This window comes from Macaca nemestrina, chromosome 1, assembly GCF_043159975.1.
Source record: "Macaca nemestrina isolate mMacNem1 chromosome 1, mMacNem.hap1, whole genome shotgun sequence".
Lineage (NCBI taxonomy): Eukaryota > Metazoa > Chordata > Mammalia > Primates > Cercopithecidae > Macaca > Macaca nemestrina.
In genome coordinates, this window is record NC_092125.1 from 215489988 (window position 1) to 215508460 (window position 18473).

The following is an 18473-nucleotide window of genomic DNA, read 5'->3' on the forward strand; positions in this document are numbered from 1 at the left end:
GAGCTCCGGGAAGTGGGTGAAAGCCAGCTGCCTTTATGAGAAACAGGAGCAGATGACTGCTAGGGGTTGGAGGCCAGGAGCAAGAGAGGGGAGGAGGGGGAGGCTGAGGAGCTGGTGGGAGGCTAGAGGGCTGGAGTTGGGGAGCTCATAAGGGCCAGGTTCCTTCCATCCATGGGACTTGGAAGAAGGAACTTCAGAGCAGAGATGTCTGCTTTTCCATTTCCAGGCAATGTCATTTTTCTTCATCAGCACTACCCAAATCTTCAGCAAATTTTGGACACACACATGTGCCTTGTCCTGGTGGAAGCTGGGAGGAACCAAGGCAAGGAGGCCACTATGTCCCAGGTTTGGGATTAAGAGGCACAGAGGAGAGAAAGTCCATGTGAGAGGAGGTGCGTAAAACTGAGCCTTTCCCGAGCCTTTCCCAGATGAGGAGCGAGAGCAAAAGAAGTCATCTGCCGGTGCCTGGAGCTACTTTATTTGAATATTAAAGGGCAGGTGAATCATAAAACTAGAAGATTTGGAACATCATTCATTCATCTGCAGATATTAATTAAGCATTTACTACATGCCTGGCATGCTGCCGGGGCTACAAGGTGAGCAAAAGAGAAGTTAAGACGTCTGGGCAGGTAACTAGGATTATGCACAGAAAGTATCCCAAGTTTGTCTTTTTAAGAGCATGAGGGCCCAGCTGTGTGAGAATGATGGCAGTGGGGTGGTGTTAATGCCATCGGACAAATGTGTTGATGGAACAGGCCCCGGAGAGTCGTGGGCTGCATGCTAATTGCATCCATGTTTCTCCAGCTGGGGGTAGTGGCTGGGATGCAATTAACACGGAAGGCTGGTGTGGAGCTGTCATTTTTCCAGCCGGCTGGCCTCGTCCCACTTACGAAGGCAGCTTGACTTTGGACTTTGCACCTTTCTTTTCCAATGAAAACACCCGGAAAGTGTACGGGACTTTTCTCCTCACCACACGCATGACTTGACAGATTTTAAAATCAAATTCACTCTCACCATCACTCCCTGGAGATCTGAGGGTGGAGCTGGCTGCCGTGTTCAGGAAAAATACAGCGGGTCTCAGAGGAAACTGGCAGCATGTTAGGGTTGTGGAGTAAGGCTGAGTCTGGGATTCCTCCTCTGGGTCATCCAGACTCTTTTGCTGGTCCTCCAAAAGTGGAAGCCCTGGGTTTGAACCCCAGCTCCATCTCTTGGTCTTGGCCAGGACATCCCCGCTCTGAGTCATGAGACCATGGACTGGCAGATGGGTGCAGTCATGGTGCTGTGTTTGCAGGGTTGTGGTGAGGATCACATGGGTGGTGTCTGTGAAACACACAGCACGCTGCCCAGCACTGAGTCAGCTCTGTTAGAGACCTGGGCTGCAGGCTCATCAGTGCAGTCCTCAAACGTTCCCAATCCCCCTCCTTCTGGACACATGGAAGACAGCTTCTCTGGTTCCCTTGGGATCGAGTGGAGTGGTGGACTGCTTCCAGCCAACGAGTTGGGAAGTGACCCGGGCGTTATGCTTGCCTGTGGGCGACTCTCCAGGGACTTCGTTCTCCCTTGCCCCAGTGACTGGGGCAGTCTGGGAACAGACCGCAAAGGATCTATCTGGTCATATTAAATAAATGAGAAGTAAGTATTATGGCTTGAATCCATTTGCTGATAATTTGGGACTGTTTCTGAGTGCAGCAAACATAGTTTTTCCCGACTGGTGAGAAAGTTCCTTCCTCTCTCTAGACCTGTTTCCTAACCTGGAAGATGAGAAGCTGGACCAGTGGCCAGGTTCCCTCCATTTCAGGGGAGGAATCAAGGGGCTGCTGTCCACACCCAACCAGAAGCCCCTGCCTCGCCCCTGCCACACCCCTGCCACACCCCTGCCTCACCCCCCGCCTCCCCCCTGCCTCCCCCCCCGCCTCACCCCTGCCTCGCCCCCGCCAAACCCCTGCCTCGCCCCTGCCTCGCCCCTGCCTCATCCGTGCCTTGCCCCTGCCTCGCCCCTGCCTCATCCCTGCCTTGCCCCTGCCTTACCCCTGCCACACACCCCCTAAGCCAGCAGATTCTGTTGTTGCTGCAGGTGGGCTGCACTGGCAGGACAGGGTGGGCTGGGGAGAGGAGGAGGTCCCTCTGGCATTTCAAATTCAGTAGATCCAGAACAATTCCTCCTCCCACTGGCTCCTGCTTCTGGCTTCCTCGCTCAGTGAGAACCCCAGGAATCCTTCCAGTGACCCAGCAGAGCACCCTGGATGCCATCCTGAGCTTCTCCATTTATTCCATCCAAATCCTTTCCCTTCCACACCCTGATATCTACCGTATCTGCCCTTTCCTTTTTTCCTTTTTCCATCCGCCTCCTGCAACAGCGTCCTCTTTCTCCTCTCACCTTGCATCACACCAAATCTCTCCTTCCCATCCATTTACACCACTGCTGCCCAAGAGATCTTAACAGACAACTTGGGTGCGTCACTCTCTCCTGAGCTCAAGATCCTCCAAGCAACTTGTAGTTTCCCCAAACATTCTCCATCAGGGCCTGGGCCGTGCGAATTCCTCTTCTTGGAATCCCCTTTGACCCATGGCTGCCTGAGGAATTCTTATTCCCCCTTCAATGCTCAGCTTAAATGCTTTTGGCTACGGAAAGCCTTCTCTGAAATCACAGGCTTCCCTGGTGCCTTTGTGACCACACTTAAAACAAGGAGCCCACCTGTCCTGTGGCAGCAGGCCTGTGAACTGCTGGGGAGGTGGCAGACAGGAACTGAACCACTCTCATTCCTCTGGGGGTCCCTAGCACGGGGCCCAGCAGATGGCAGGTACACAGCAAGTGCCACTCCCTGGCCCACCCACTCACTCACCCATACCTGCACCCTGCAGCACCCTAGGCACTGGGAACGCAGCAGTAAGGGTGATGCTCGCTTTCTATTGGGAGAGGGAGGATTCATCAGTAATCAAGGACTAAAACAAAGGCACAAGATGATTTTGAGAGAAGCAAGTGCTAAGAAGGCTGTTAAACCCAGGGCTGGAGAAGAAGTGCTCTAAATAGATGGTCAGGAAAGGTCTCTTTGAAGAGGTAGCATTTGAGCTAGGACCTGAATGGTAAGAAGAATCTTCCATGTGGGCACCCAAAGGGAAAAGCATTCCAGCAAGTGGAAACAGCATGTGCCAAAGCCCCAGGAGAGAACGCTCAGTGCTTATTGAGTTGGATGGGTGAGTGGGTGAATGGAAGATGCTCACTCCTTCTTCTTCTCCCTCTTGGGGTCTGGATGCTGAGTTGCTTTGGTGACCAGAGTCAAATTGTTTCTGCTCTCCAAGATGACAGACAGAACCTGCCACCGGGTGTTTGTGGTCAGGAACAGTCAGGGGCTGATGCTGGCTCCTGGAAGCCCCTGAAGGACAGTGTGTGTGGGGTGCGAGAGAGGATGTGAGAAAGATACATTTTTTGTGTGACTGGCTTGCATCTCCTCCAGCTGATGACCTGTGGATGCTGCAGGCTCTTGCTTCATAACAAATACCTCCTTTTTTTTTTTTTTTTTTTTGAGACAAGGTCTCACTCTGTTGCCCAGGCTGGAGTACAGTGGCACGATCTCAGCTCATTGCAACCTCCACTTCCCGGGTTCAAGCGATTCCCGTGAATTCCTGGAGAGTTTCTCATTCAGATCTGTCTGCCACTGGAGGGGCAGCACTGAACCAGACCAAATTCTCTGGCCGCATCCCTTCTCACCCTTGTCCTGTCCATCCCTGTCTTGCATTTTTGCAACTCTCCAAAGGAGTCAGCCACCTTAATTTGATATTCCAGCCTTCCTAGCAGATTCCCACTGCATCCACACATGTATGTATTTTTCCATCTCGATGAAATGACTCTAACAAGGAAGTGCCAATTAGCGAGGCAGAGGGCAGACGTGGAGCTTGCAGCAATGCACCTGCGGAGTTTACTGCTCCTGCCTGGACTGTCTGCACTGCTGCGCACATTGGCCTCCCTCCCCTGCTCTTAAGCCAGCAATTAACCCAGGACTCGTGTTGTTTACTGGAGAAGGAGGGACATGGCTGGAGCCGCTGAACTGGGGGGCAGGTGTGTGGTCTCTATGGCAAGTGGGAGGAGGGTGCAATGCTGGAATCTCAAGGAGATGTGCCATGTGCACTGCTGCGAGCCAGTGAAGGCAAAGGCCTTGGAAATGGACTAATTTCCAAGTCACCTCCAGCTCCTAGTGTGGTTTGAGCATGGAATTTACTCATTCTGAGCCTCGGTTCCCTCAACTGGAAAGGAGGGACAACAGAGGTATTTTCAGGAGGGTGAATTATGATGCCATCTGTCAAGTTCCTGGTATGTGGAAGATGCACCTCGAATGGGAGTTTTGGCTTGGGGCTTTCTCTGACTTTGTCATGTTTAATTCTCACAGTCCTTGCCCTTCATTGCCAGGGTACAGAGGAGGAGATGGAGGCTGGGAGGTGGAAAGTGTGATCCCACCACCTGGAAAGTGCAAGACCTCCTGGGCCTCAGGCTGCCTGACTTCCCAGGTTAGGATTCTTGCTTGAGGGAGTCAAGCGAAGTGAATGCTGGCTCAGGAGAGGGATGGAGAGAGGCTGGACCCCGAAGCTGGCCTGTCTCTGGTGGAGCCATCTCTGCATGCTGGGCAGATCAGCCCCAGCTGAGTTCCCTGGTGCCCAAACGGCCCCACTAACCCTTTGCTGCCAGTGGAGCTGGGACTGAGGCCCCGCAGGAAAGACAAGCTGGGGTGAGATGGGCCATCCTCCCCGTTCTAGATCCAGCAGGCGTTGGAGCTGCCTCAGCTGAGTTCTGGTAAATAAATATTCATGAATGCATGTTGGACACGGGTTTCCTGCATGGGGTTGCTGGTATGGTGGGGAAGTTCCTTGCAAAGCTCTGGAATAGGTGGCTTGTCTCCAAGGGGGGTTTTTCCAGTGGTGTGATGGTAAAATGTTTAACAGCCAGTTTTCCAGGAAAATAAAAAGGTAAACTGATTTGTAGCATTTCCCAGTTTCCATGGTATAAATATTCCCACAACGGCCACCTTCAAGCTACTGCAGAATTGAGGTGAGACGTACACCGTCGGCACTCATTTGGGAGGAGGTGTAGGTCATCTGCAGCACTCCTGAGGCTTCTCCCTTGACCTCTGGTGCTCTGAAGCCCCTCATTCCTCACTGCTTCCCCAGGCCTCACTGCTTTCTTTTCTTGCCCTCTCACCCTGTGCTCACAGAGGTAAGGTGTTTGTGCCATGTGCCCCAGAGGGTCTTGCCTTGGTGCACAGCCAGTGATAATGCAAATCTGGAGGCTGCTCTCCTAGCTGGCCTCTGGGGCTCCCGATAGCTGGAGATGGAGGAGATAGATTGTTCCAGGGGTTACAGATCTTTTAAAGGTCACAGGCCCTCTTTGAGAATCTAAAAATTGAGCGTTTAACAAGGGAAGTGCAGGAGTATATATTTACAGAACATTTTGTACATAATTGTAGGGAATTCTTGACCCCCGAAGGCAATCAAAGGACACTGTCTGGATCTCAGGGGGTTTAGTAGGCTATGAGTGGTTGGAGTCTCATGAGAGGGCAGGAAGGCTGGGTAAGGACTCTGGACAACATTTTATAATCTTCAAAGCACTCTTCTTTCCCTCGCTGAGTATTCCCCACATGGCCAATCCTCCAGAGCTATGCTATTCTAAGCAACATCATTCCCCAAATCAGGAAACTGAGGCCCAGAGAGGAAAGACAAAGCCTTTTGTTAATATCACTACAGCTGCCAGCCTGTGAGCATCTGCTTTGTATTAGGTGAGTATTTTTTTGGGTGTTGTTCTGTTATTATCATTCAGCAAGTGTTTATTGAACATTTGCTAAGTGCCAGGCACTGTCCTAGGCATTTGAGTATATGGGTGAACGAAATAAAGACACCTGTCCTCTTGGGGCTTGCATTCTAGCAAAAGAAAACAGACAATATGTAATTTTCTCCGTCAGATGCAGTGACTCACACCTGTGATCCCAGCACTTTGGGAGGCCAAGGTGAGAGGATGGCTTGAAGCCAGGAGTTCGAGACCAGCCTGGGTAACATAGTGAGACCTTGTTTTCACAAATGAAAAAATAAAAAAATTAGCTGAGTGTGGTGGTGTGCATCTGTAGTCCCAGCTACTTGTGAGGCTAATGTGGGAGAATCACTTTAGCCCACGAGGACAAGGCTGCAGTGAGCTCCTGGGTGACTGAGACCAATTATTATTGTCTCAAAAGATTATAATAATTTTCTCAATTAATCTTGTTGGAGAAATTTCAGATGCTTCATGTAGAAACTGAAGACTTGGCCTTAAAACGGGGCCCTGGGCTCTAGCTTGGCAGCTGCTGATTGCTTGAGAGTTGTGACCTCTCGGCTCTGAAGTCTGCCATGTGCCAGCTGTTTTAATGCACATTTCTCATCTTCCCAGCTCTGCAAAGCTGGTGCATCAGTTCCTGAGGCTGCTATAACAAGTGACCACAACTTGGCATCTTTAACAATAGACATTTATTCTCTCACAGTTACTGAGGCTGGAAGTTCAAAATCAGGATCACTGGGCAGAAAGCAAGGTGTCAGCTAGGCTGTTCTTCTTCCAGGGGCTCTAGGGGAGAATCTCTTCCAGTGTTGGAGGCTGCTAGCATTCCTTGGCTTGTGGCTGCATCACTCCAATCTTCAAGGATAGCATCTTCAGATTACCCTCTGCTCCATCTTCATGTCACCTCCTCCTCTGTGTGTCTTTCTAAAATCTCTCTCTGCCACTCTCTTATAAAGGACAGTGGTGATTGCATTTAAGGTCCACCCAGATGCTCCAGGATAATCTGCCTATCTCAGTATCCTTAATTTCATCACATCTGCAAAGATCCATTTTTATTTTGCCCTATAAGGTAGCATTCACAAGTTCCAGGCATTGAGATGTGAATATCTTTTAGGAGTCCATTCTCAGCCTTCCACAGCGAGGTATCACAATTCTCCTTTTCTAGTGGGGTTAAGTCCCACCTAACCGGTGTCCCACCATGAGGACATGGCACAACTGGGGTTCAAACCCTGGTCTTCTCATGTTATTTCCACCACACGACACTGCACTCCCATACTAGGTGCACACTCTGCAGATGAGCAAACCAAAGCTCTGTGAGCTGACACGATTGGGCCAAGGTCTTGGGTGACCACAGCCTTTCCATGTCTTGAGTCCTTTGTCAGGTGGCCAAATAAGAGTCCATCAGATGCATCCTCCCCCAGGCCTGTGCACCCTGAGCTGGCACCAGGCCTCCAGTTGCCACCAGAAAACATGACAACAGAAGGGGCGGCCGGGAACTCCCGTCTGTCTCTGCATTTACCAGCTTTTAGCTTTCAAACCGAGTCAGCCTCGAGGCTAATTTTCTGCAGCTTCCAGTCGTTCAGCTCCATTTATTGTGCCTGACACTGTGAAAGCTTTCACTATTGATTCTGGGCTATATTAACTTTCTTTCTCCCTCTCCCCACCCCCAGCCCCAGCCCCAGCCCCAGCTCTCCTGCAGTTTTTGGTCCACCAATTAGGTATTGTCGGGGACAATGTGGGGTGGCTGCTGCTGCCTTTCAATTATCGTCACAGTAAATACAACTTACTCTCCACCCCCGGAGTCCCTGCCGCACTCAGAAAGAGAGAACACTGCCTAAATGACTCCTCTCTCCTGCCTGACACTCCGCAACTCTAGCCGATCAATAAGTCTATCACCCTGTGGGGCTCCCTTGAGACCACCCAGCCTTGTTAATTGGCTCTGGGAGATGGCTGGCTGGCAGAGGAGTGTGAGTGTGTGTGAGTGTGGGTGTGTGAGTGTGAGTGTGTGTAAATGTGGATGGGGGAGGTGGCTTCTCCGATCCACATCCCCCTCCCAGGCCCCTAGGGATGGAACAGCCCCTTCAACATGGACTAGGTGGGGAGGATCTCTGACTCTGGAAAACGGCCTTTGAGTGGCAGGGATTGTGATGTGTGATTCCTCCAGATTTAAATGGTCACAAAGCAAAGAGACAAATCAAAGTGTTTCAAGGCCGTAGTGGGTAAGCCCTTGATTCTGAAGTCAGGTTGACTTCAGTTCTAATCCTGGCTGTTTCCCTAATTTGCTGTGTGGTCTTGGGCAAGCCACTTAGCCTTTCTAAGCTGATGTCTACGAAACAAGCATGATGTCTCCAGTCCCAGAAGACTGTTTTGAGGGTTAAATGGAAGAATGGATGTCAAATGGCACATCAATAAGTGACAGTGATGACTGAGGTCCTCGGAGTTCTCGGGCGGTGGGGTGAGTAGGGCAGGTCTTGATGTCAGGCAGACAGGAGCACGGATCCTGGACCTGCCACTTACGAAGCCACATGACCTCGAGCAAGTCACTTTCTGTGTCTCAGTTTCCTCTTCTAGAAAATGGGGGAATAATACCATTGTATGTGGCTGAATAGTGTCTCCCCCAAATCCATGTGAACCTGGAACTTCAAATATGACTTACTTGGAAATAATGTCTTTGCAGATGTTATCAAGTTAATACTGAATCATGCTGGATTAGGGTGGGTCATAAATCCAATGACTGGTGTCTTTATGAGAACCCCAACTGAAGACACAGGCACGGAGACACAGGGAAGGTCAGGTGATGACAGAGGTAGGGATTGGAGTGATGCAGCTACCAGCCAAGCAATGACAAGGCTGCCGGCCACCACCAGAAACTGGAAGAGGCCAGGAAGGATTCTCGCCTGGAGCCTCCAGAGTTACCCCTTTCCATATGAAGCCCCTTATCCTGCTGTAACCCCAATTTCTCCAGGTCCCAGAAACTCGAGGTATGGGCCTCCATGCCCATGTGAGCTGGCCTCTAGCCCGCTCAGATAACCATTGGGTGTCGTCTTTCCAGAGGCCCTGGGCAGTGAAGTAGACCTTAGGTGGCAGGCGTGGGAAAGGCTGGTGGGAGGTGAGAAGCGGCAGGAGGTAGCACCAATGCTGGCCTCAGCCCTTGAGGATCTTGAGGGCCCGCTGAGCAGTGTGGACTTTATTGTGCATGTAGGAGGAGGCCCAGGGAGTGACGTGATCCCAAGGCAACCTGCAATTTGGTGTTGATCAACCTGGTGGCCGTGTTGCAGACAAATTGGATGGGATGAGGCCAGAGGCAGGGAGGCTGGGGGGAAATTCCTTGTAAGGGATGACAAGGCCTGAGTTAGGGCCACAATAGGGAGGATGGAAAAGAGCAAGAGGAGGAGTCACTCCAGATCCCTTCTCACCTCTTCAAGCTCTGTCTGAAGCCCCTGCTTTGTGGGACTGTAAGAGAAATGGCCGCCATGTAATGAGACCTCACCATGGACCAGGTGCTGTGCTGAAAGCCTGGACTGGGTGATCCCATTTCTTCTCCATCAGACACAGTCTATCTCTTCCATTTTACAAGGAGGAAATTGAGGCACGGGGAAGTGAAGCAATGTGCCGAAGATCATACAGCTAGGAAAGTAGCAGGGGGACTCACATGCAGGTCTAGATCTTGATCACCATTCATGCTATCATCTGGAGGAGGCTGGGTCTCATTGTCGCTGTTATTACTGTTACTTGCTTCCTGTATCTGGGTGTGAAGACCTAGTACAGAGCCTGGCACATGGTCAGTGCTGGAAAAATATTTGTTCAATGAACAAATAAAGAGAGGGAAGAGGAGCAACTCCAGATGCTGAAAGGCTGGGGGCTCGACCTCCTCTGCATGGCACAGAATGCAGGGCCTGGTGTGGACCCCACTCCCACTGGTTCTGGCTCCAGTGCTCCCCTGAGTTCTGTGGCAGGGAATGGAGAAGGGTCAGGTACCTTAACCAAGGTCGCAGTGTGGAGTGTGACCAGGTAGGGAAGTGTTGGGCAGCCTCAACCCAGCTGTCACACACGGGATGCCATCTTCATCTTTACTACTTGTCCACCCTTTCTTTTGGAGGAGGCCTCTCTGACCAGCTTGGGGCCTCCTGCCAGGGCCCCAGAGCCGAGGCACCTCCTGCAGGGATACTCCACAGTGTGAACATTTTCTCCACTGGTGGGTGGGGTCAGCTGAGCCAGCACCTCTGCACACTCTGTGGCAGCCCAGGCATGGGAATTGGCAGGTGTCCCACAGGGGAGCTGACAGGTTGACTACCCATAGGCTCTTGTGGTTTTCCTGCCTCAGAACCACGTTTTCCCACCCCAGAGTCCTGGTCTGGGCTCCTCAAGCCTTCTCTTTCTTTTCTTTTCTTTCTCTTTCTTTCTTTCTTTCTTTTCTTTCTTTCGTTCTTTCTTTCTTTCTTTCTTTCTTTCTTTCTTTCTTTCTTTCTTTCTTTCTTTCTTTCTTTCTTTCTTTCTTTCTTTCCTTTCTTTCTTTCTTTCTTTCTTTCTTTCTTTCTTTCTTTCTTTCTCTCTTCCTTCCTTCCTTCCTTCCTTCCTTCCTTCCTTCCTTCCTTCCTTCCTTCCTTCCTTCCTTCCTTCCTTCCTTCCTTTCTTTCTTTCTCTTTCTTTCTTTCTTTCTTCCTTCCGTCCTTCCTTCCTTCCTTCCTTCCTTCCTTTCTTTCTCTCTCTTTCTTTCTTCTTTCTTTTCTTTTCTTTTCTTTTCTTTCTTTCTTTCTTTCTTTCTTTCTTTCTTTCTTTCTTTCTTTCTTTCTTTCTTTCTTTCTTTCCTTCCTTCCTTCCTTCTCTCTCTCTCTCTCTCTCTTTCTTTCTTTCCTTCCTTCCTTCCTTCCTTCCTTCCTTCCTTCCTTCCTTCCTTCCTTCACTCTCTCTCTTTCCTTCTTTCTTTCTTTCTTTCTTTCTTTCTTTCTTTCTTTCTTTCTTTCTTTCTTTCTTTCTTTCTTTCTTTCTTTCTCCTTCCTTCCTTCCTTCTTTCTTTTCTTTTCTTTCTTGACAGAGTTTTGCTCTTGTCACCCAGGCTGGAGTGCAGTGGTGCGATCTCAGCTTACTGCAATCTCTGCCTCCCGGGTTCAAGTGATTCTCCTGCCTCAACCTCCCAAGTAGCTGAGATTACAGGCATGCACTAGTACGCCTGGCTAATTTTTGTATTTTTACTACAGACAGGGCTTTGCCATGTTGGCCAGGTTGGTCTTGAACTCCTCACCTCAGCTGATTCGCCTGCCTCGGCCTCCAAAAGTGCTGGGATCGCAGGCGTGAGCCACCATGCCCAGCCTCCTCAATCCTTTTCGGTGGTGGCAAGGCCAAGAGGCTGCCAAGCTCATTTGCCCACCCCCTGCGTCTTTCCCCTTCCTGCTGCCAACTGAAATGCCTTCTTCTTGTGCAGCTGGCCTTAGGTCAGGGTTCTGAATACAGGGCTTTGGGGCATGTGACTTACTGAGGGAGGGTGCTCACTGTAAGGGAGCAAAGAAAGCAGCACAGGGCAGGGAAAGGAGCCAGCAAAGCTCTTGGCTTCAGGTAAAACTCAGCCTCAGCCTGATCCCACAGGGAATGCTAGGGTGTGAATGGCACCACACTGTGGTTACCTTGGGACAAAGGGGTCTGGACTGTGAAAGGGTTGGAAAAGAAGCCACTCTCATCGAGAGTCTGCATACCAGCCAGTGTGCTAGGCTCATACACAGATTTATATTTCATGCCACCTTTATAGCAACCTGGAGAAGCTGGTATCATTAACCCCATTTTACAGATGGGAAAACTGAAGCTCCAGGAGGTGAAGGAACTTGCCCAGTCAGCACAGCAGATTAGTAGCAGAGTCAGGGTTGAATCTGGGTATGAATGGCCTCAAGACACCACTCTGAGTGCTGTGAGGGAGGCAGAGGTGTGTCTCAGTCTTCTGGCATTGCTGCTGCCTTGACTGAGAATTGTGACATTCACCTTAGCATAATGCTCCGTGCACCTTCACATATGCTATTTGATGTTGGAAGCAGTTGAATATAGTGGTTAAGAGCATGGATTTGGGAGTCAGACCTGGATTCAAAATCCTGCCTCGCTACTGAGAGGCCGTGTGACCTGGGGTGGGTCGTATTACCTCTTTGAGACTGAGCTTTCTCACCGGCAATATAAGGATCCTGGCAGTATATCCTTCGCAGCATTGTTACATGGATTAAAAGGGTTAATATCCATAATTAACTTAGAGTAGTGCACATGGCACACAGCTGGTACATGTGGGCTAGGTTGGTGATGAGAATGGTGACGAGGAAGGTGACAAGGAAGGTGAAGCAGAAAGTGAAGGAGGGGAAATGCTTGCTTAGCAAGGGGTCTGGTACATCATAGGTTGGTGGTTGTTGTGCTGCTATTATTAATTAACTTTTACAATAGCATTATGGCAAGGGAGCATGGCATACTGCCTAGCACATAGTAGCTGCTCATTAAATATTTAATGCCTAAGAAATGGGCAAGGCAGAAAATTGCACCCTCATTTTAAAGAAGAGCAAAGTGAAATGCTGAAAGCCTGGGGGACCTGCTCATGGCTGCAGGGCACTGAGTACGGGGCCTGGCATGGACCCCATTCCCACTAATTCCAGGGCCAGTGCTTCCCTGAGCTCTCTGGAGCAGAGGAGGAGAAGGGTAAAAAGGACATATGAAGAATTCCAAAAACCAGAGACCCTGGAAACAGGAAGAGGGAAACCAAGTCAAGAGGAGGGTGAGTAGAGCTGGGCCCCTCAGCAGGGAGGTCTCCCGCTGCCTCCTCAGCTGAGCCAGGTGTGAAAGCTGGCCACTCCGGAAACAGGGTGAGGATGAACGTGCTAATGCGCTCCCAGCTCCCTGGATGGGTGAAACTTCCAAGGTCGCCAGCCCAACGCCTTCTCAGCTGCTGGGTGCCTGTCTCTGCATCCTCCTAGGCCCCGGTTCGGGTGTCATCATGGCTGTGCAGGATTCTTCAGGGGTGACTTAATGACAGTAGCACCACATGCTCAGAGCAAAGTCATGGGGCCTCCCAGGGGCCGTTTAAGAAAAAGAACACCGAGCAAAATATAATTCCGGGAATATTAGGCCAATATATCAAAGTGCAGCAGGAGCCCGGCAGAAGTGGGGGCCAATGTGGGTTGCTTTCCCCCAAGGCGGGCAAAGGATCTGGGGTTGTGAAGCAGGGCTTGGCACCAGTGAGGAGCAGCCCTGACCAGGGTTGCTGTTCCAAGCCTGGGCAGTGACCAGCGGGGTTCTGGGTCCAGAGACCCCGTCTGGCCCTGGGGACTGATGCCAGGAAAGGCAGCAGTGGATGGGGGAGCCAGCACACACTCTGCCCACTGGGCTGTCAGTGGATGTGGAAAGATGCTGAAAAACTCCACTGCCACTTGCTGCCTGCTATAGGGCCTTCTTGACCTCAAGACGCAGAAGGTGGAGCTCACAGACCTGGTCAGGGCACAGGGAGACCTCACCTAGAGGCAGAGCCCAGGAGGTAGAGGGAAGAAATGACTCCATCTGCCTTCTTCCACCGCCCCTTGTGAGTTTCCCTCTCTTGAAGGGTCCTCCTCTGCCCCATCATCTCCTCTGTTACAGGCTTGGAGGTGTGGAGCACCCCCTCCAAAGAGGGTGATCAGCTGTTCCCATTTACGTGGGACTAAGGGGGCTTCCCAGGATGCTTTTGTGCTGAAGGCTCTGGCTTGGCCGGTGCATCTCCTCTCATTCCTTATCACTAGAGCCTGCCTCCTGCCACCAATTGCACCCCCTACTGCTCCAGATCCGAATTGTCGGTCCCGTGGTCTGTTTTCACTTTTAGACTGTGGGCTTCTGCAGGATCTTCCTCGTGGCACTGTCTCCAGTGCCCAGCATAGGGCCCGGAACCAACAGGACCCACTCGAGGTCTGATGAGCTATTGCCTGTCTGACTGACTGAATGAATGAGAGAATGAAGGAGGGAGGGAGCAAAGGCCCCTCTAGATCCATAGTTTCTTAGAGCAGGAAGTTGCAGGTACTGTGTTTATTCATGTTTTCTTCCTCTCATTTCTGATTTTTTTTTTCTGATGTCTTCTTGGGATGGAGTCCTGGGGCGTTGGTGAGCAGGTGCCTAATAAGGTCAGAGTTCCCCTCAGGGGTCCTCGGTGCAGCACGCGATAGGCCTGGGGCTAAGGACTCTGGCAAGAGCCTCTATCCAGCCCTAGAAGAGCAGCCCATTCCCAGATTCCAGGTGGTCAGAGCTGGGTGAGCCTTCCTAGGTCACCCAACTCAATTGTTGGTTCTACACACAGAGAAACTGAGGCCTGGAGAGGGGCTGTGCTGCCCCAACTCCACAGCAAGGGGACACCAGAGGCAGGTCCAGGCTACAGGCACCAAATCTCATGCTCTCTCTCCACCCCTGGGGAGAATCAGATGCTCACTTTCCTGTTCAGAGTCTGTCCTGCAGATCTCAGTCTTCTCTGGCTGAGAACCCAGCTACATGGCTGGGATTGGTTGCTGTCCCCATCCTGAGTCTCTCTGCCTCTGTCCCCACTGCCGTGATCCCTTTCCACTCTTGTGGAAGACCTCAGCAACTTCCAGAGTCCCTTAGAATTAGGTCCTCTTTTTAGGGAGCCTGAAGGGAGCTCAGATTGGCCCGCCACTTCCAGATCCACTGCCTCTGGCTAGCTGTCCCTTCCTCCTTCAATAAACACTCATTGTTACCTACTATGTGCTGGACCCTGGAGGTACAGAGAGTGACTCCCAGGCTGATGAGAAAGGTGGACAGATAGATGAATCCTGACACATCGGGGTGATGAGGAGGGTCTGACCAGGGGACAGGAGCACCCGAGAGTCAGCAAGTTGCTCTTGCTGCAAGTAGGGAGTCACTCAGCCCTATGACTGCTGCTGGCTGACCTCCCTGCAGAGCCCAGATGGGGCCTCCTCTGCTGAGTGACTGTTACCCATTTAGTCTATGTCTCCTTCCCGAATCCAGCACTGAAATGACCTCCTTGCAGGTAATGGTAGTAAAGCGGGCGTTTTCTGAGCACTTACTGTGAGCAGGTAGTAAATGCCCTGCACGGGTCATCTCGGGTAATGCTCATGACTGTGTAAGACGGTGTGATTAATGTCATCAGTTTGCAGTCGAGAAGGCTGAAGTTTGTAGGGTAAATATTGTCCCCACCCAAGGTTATTTGCCTACTCAGATGGCTGAGCTGGGATAACAGCCAGGTGTGAGGTCTAAAGTCCTGCCAAGTCGCTTTCCATGGGGTTTGCCTGTCTGCCTAGCGTCTAAAGAAACCCACCTCCGCAGGGCCACCCCATACCAAAAAGATTGCTCAGGAAGCTCCGAGTCCACTCTGTGGCTCATTCCCTTTCCACTCACGAGCTCTGAGTCCCCTCAGGGCCCGGCATGTCACAGGGAGACTGAACGAACAAGGGCACCATCTCTGCCCTCAGGAGGGCTCAGGTTAGTGCTATTCTGAGATGAGCGTGGGGTTCCCAGCTGTTCTTTTCCACTTAGAGACAACACTCAATCGTTGCAGGTGATATTACTTGAGCACTTTTAATTGACATCATTAGCAGCTTTGTTTAACCTATAGTCAGTGGTTGACGGCACCATCCGTTTACCTGAAGCAGCAGTGGTGAAAGGAAGGGTTTTTGAAATCAAAATGTAATTACTTATTGAATCAGGGAGGATTGCATAGGATTGCATTCAGATGCAAGAGATGAAAACCCAACATACAGGAGTTTATTTTTTGCCCTGAACGTGGCGTCCAGAATTAAGCAGTCCAGGTGCAGCTGAAGGAAGTCAAGAGTGCAGACCCGTTCTGTCTTTCTGCTCTGCTGTCCTGAGCATGTGGCTTTCGTCTTCATGGTGGCAAGATGGCTGCTGCACTGCCAGACATTGGGTCTGTGTCCTAGACAGGAAAAAGCAAGAGGACGGGGTGGCACTTGTCTCAGGAAAAGTTGGACATTCTCATCAGTCCCCAGCAGACTTCTCTTTACACCTCAAGGACCATAACCATGTCTCATGTCCACTCTGGTCTGCAAAGGAGGCAGGAAAATTAACTCCCCTGAATAAAATGAACAAACCGAAGGTAAGAAGGAAGAAAAGAATGAATATTCAATGGACAACTGGAAGTATCCTCCCTCACTTATGCAGCAGGATTAGAAAGTGCAACTATTAGTTGAATATCTGGCATCAGAATCCCCTTAGGGGAAACTATCTTTGTTTTGGAAAATACTTTGACAATCTTCTGGGAGTGGAAGATAAGACTCAGAGAGCATGAAGTGTCTGGAAATGGCAGATAGCTAAACTGCTAGCCGATGATACGCATGGGAAATTGGAGGTGTGGAAGAACAGAGAAGAGAGGAGAAACAGATAGAGGGAGAGAGGAGGCAAACTGGCAGGAGACCAAAGCTAAGGAAGAAAGTTGTTGGTGAAGGGGAACAAATATTTTTTTAAGAACAGAGATTTTTAGCATCCAACTGAAAGTCATCTGAGATTCTGTGATAGGAACACTCCTCCATCGCCTCCAGATTCTCAGTAGTCTGTTACACTCACAAAAACCTTGTAAGTTATTTAGGAAGTATCAGGGGTAAGAGATGGTTTCAGGTCTGGGAAAGGAAGAGTGTGGGAGGAAAGGAGTGGGGGGACAGATGGAAGGACTAAAAGAAGTTGGACTCTAAAGTGACCAGGAATTCATAGAAATCTTGGAGAGGACACAGACCTCCTGGGAATGTGGAATTGGGGGTGTAGTAGTTAAATGCTGCTGCATAACAAACCATCTGAAAATCCACTGGTTTAAAGTAACAATAGTCGTTTATTTCAAAGCTCTGCCAGGCTGGGTGCCTTTGTGTCTACCTTGGAGGTGACACTTCCCATTCTTAGCAGAGACAGGGAGACCAGCTGAGACTGAGCACGGGATGGTTTTCTGGTTGCTCTCGGGACAAGCATTTGTTATTCTTTTCCTCTTTTTTTTTTTTTTCAGAAGGATTATGAAGTCACACTGAATTCCCAGAACATCAGACCCAGTCATCTCCGAATATGACAACAAAAACACATTCCAGAGCCAAATATAAATGCATTTTTAATTATCTGCGCCACTGCTCCCTCCCATTAGTGTGGGAAATCAAGAGTTGAGTATACAGTATTTACAATAATAATCCCAGGCACGGAACTTTTACTTTCAAAACAGCTCCTCATCTATTATTGCATTTGATTTGCATGAGTTTGCCTTGAGTGGACTTGGGCTAGGTTGGGTGGTTGCTTCATTTTTTGGATGGATAAATGGAAACTCAGGGCAGAAGACTTGGTGGAGACAGGCTGAGAAAGCGGGCCCCTGGGTGTCTTCTCTATTAAGGCAGAAGCAGTTTCTCCTGGACTGGGACTGGGGATCGTGGGGTGGGTGGGAAAAGCACTAGATCTGCAGTCAGGCAGACCTGGTTGAATCCCAACTTGGCCACTTCCTAGCTGGGTAACTTTGAGCTCTTGGTCTCTTTAAGCCACAGTTTCCCCAACAGCAAGATGGGTACCACTTATCTTGCCTGGCTGTTGAGCCTGTTGAGGTGTGCCATGTGAGAGCACCTAGCATGTGCCTGGGGCGTGTTGTGCTCAGCTCATTGTAGCACTGTTCTTGTCTTAGCTTCCCCTAGCAAGACGGCTACCAAGGTGAAATCCATACTGGCTTCACTCTCTGTATGATGCCAGGAGTGGCAAGAAGGAAAGGAGCAAGGGAAGGAGGAAACAAAGAGGCAGGGGCCTGGAACTTTCTGAAGGGAGACATTAGCAAGCGGTCTTCGTGGCTCAGGAGTGATTAAGCCAGAGCTTTTGGGTAATTCCTGGCTGCATTGCCCAGCTTCTTGAGGGACTGTGCTGGGAATAATCAAGTCCTGAGAAGGGTCCTCTCCTGGAGTTTGAGGTGAGGGGATAAGCTGGGATCTGCATCCTCAGAACAAGAGACGGAGAAGAGGCCAGGACCCTGGCTGGCTCCATGTGTGCTGAGAGGGACCAGTTTCCCCATACCTGGTCTGGGGGCTGTGAGCTCTCATTGTTCCCAAGTAACCTCAGCCCCACTGGGGTTTTCATTTTGGAAAAGTCAGCTTTCTCTAAATAGCTTCCTGGAGAAGATTGAGGGGAGGGCAGGACTGGACTAGCCATGTGACTTTGAGCAAATAACTTAGCTTCTCTGAGCTTGGGTTTCATCATCTATGAGCCTCATTTTTGACTGCTGTAACACATTACTGCAAACTTAGTGACTTAAAACAACACACATTTATTCTTCCGCAGTTCTGGAGGCCGGAAGTCCAAATTGGCTACTAATAGGCTGAAATCAAGGTATGTGCAGGGCTGTGCTCCTTCCAGAAGCTCGAGGGGAGAATCTGCTTCTTGCATCTTCTGGCTTCAGGTGGCTGTGGCACTTCTAGTCTTGTGGCTTTGTCACTCCAGTCTTCAAGGCCAGTGTCTTCCAATCTCTCTCTGCCCTGTCCTCACATCACCTTCGCTTCTGTGTCTCAAGTCTCCCTCTGCCTCTCTCTTATAAGGATACATGTGATGGCATTTAAGGCCTACCGAATAATCCAGGATAATCTGCCCATCTCAAGATCCTTCACCTAATCACATCTGCTAAGACCCTTTTCCAAATACGGTCGCATTTACAGGTTCCAGGGATTAGGTCCTGATATCTTTAGCTGCCATCATTTGGTCT

General features: G+C 50.3%; 1 long non-coding RNA gene across 1 annotated transcript; it reads left to right on the forward strand.

The window, feature by feature from the left end:
- The first annotated feature begins 413 nt into the window (after window positions 1-413).
- Window positions 414-17156, forward strand: LOC105483131 (uncharacterized). The gene is made up of 3 exons (XR_011609443.1): window positions 414-1632; window positions 4406-4503; window positions 16758-17156. It is a non-coding gene; the product is annotated as an uncharacterized lncRNA (long non-coding RNA).
- Window positions 17157-18473: the final 1317 nt, after the last annotated feature.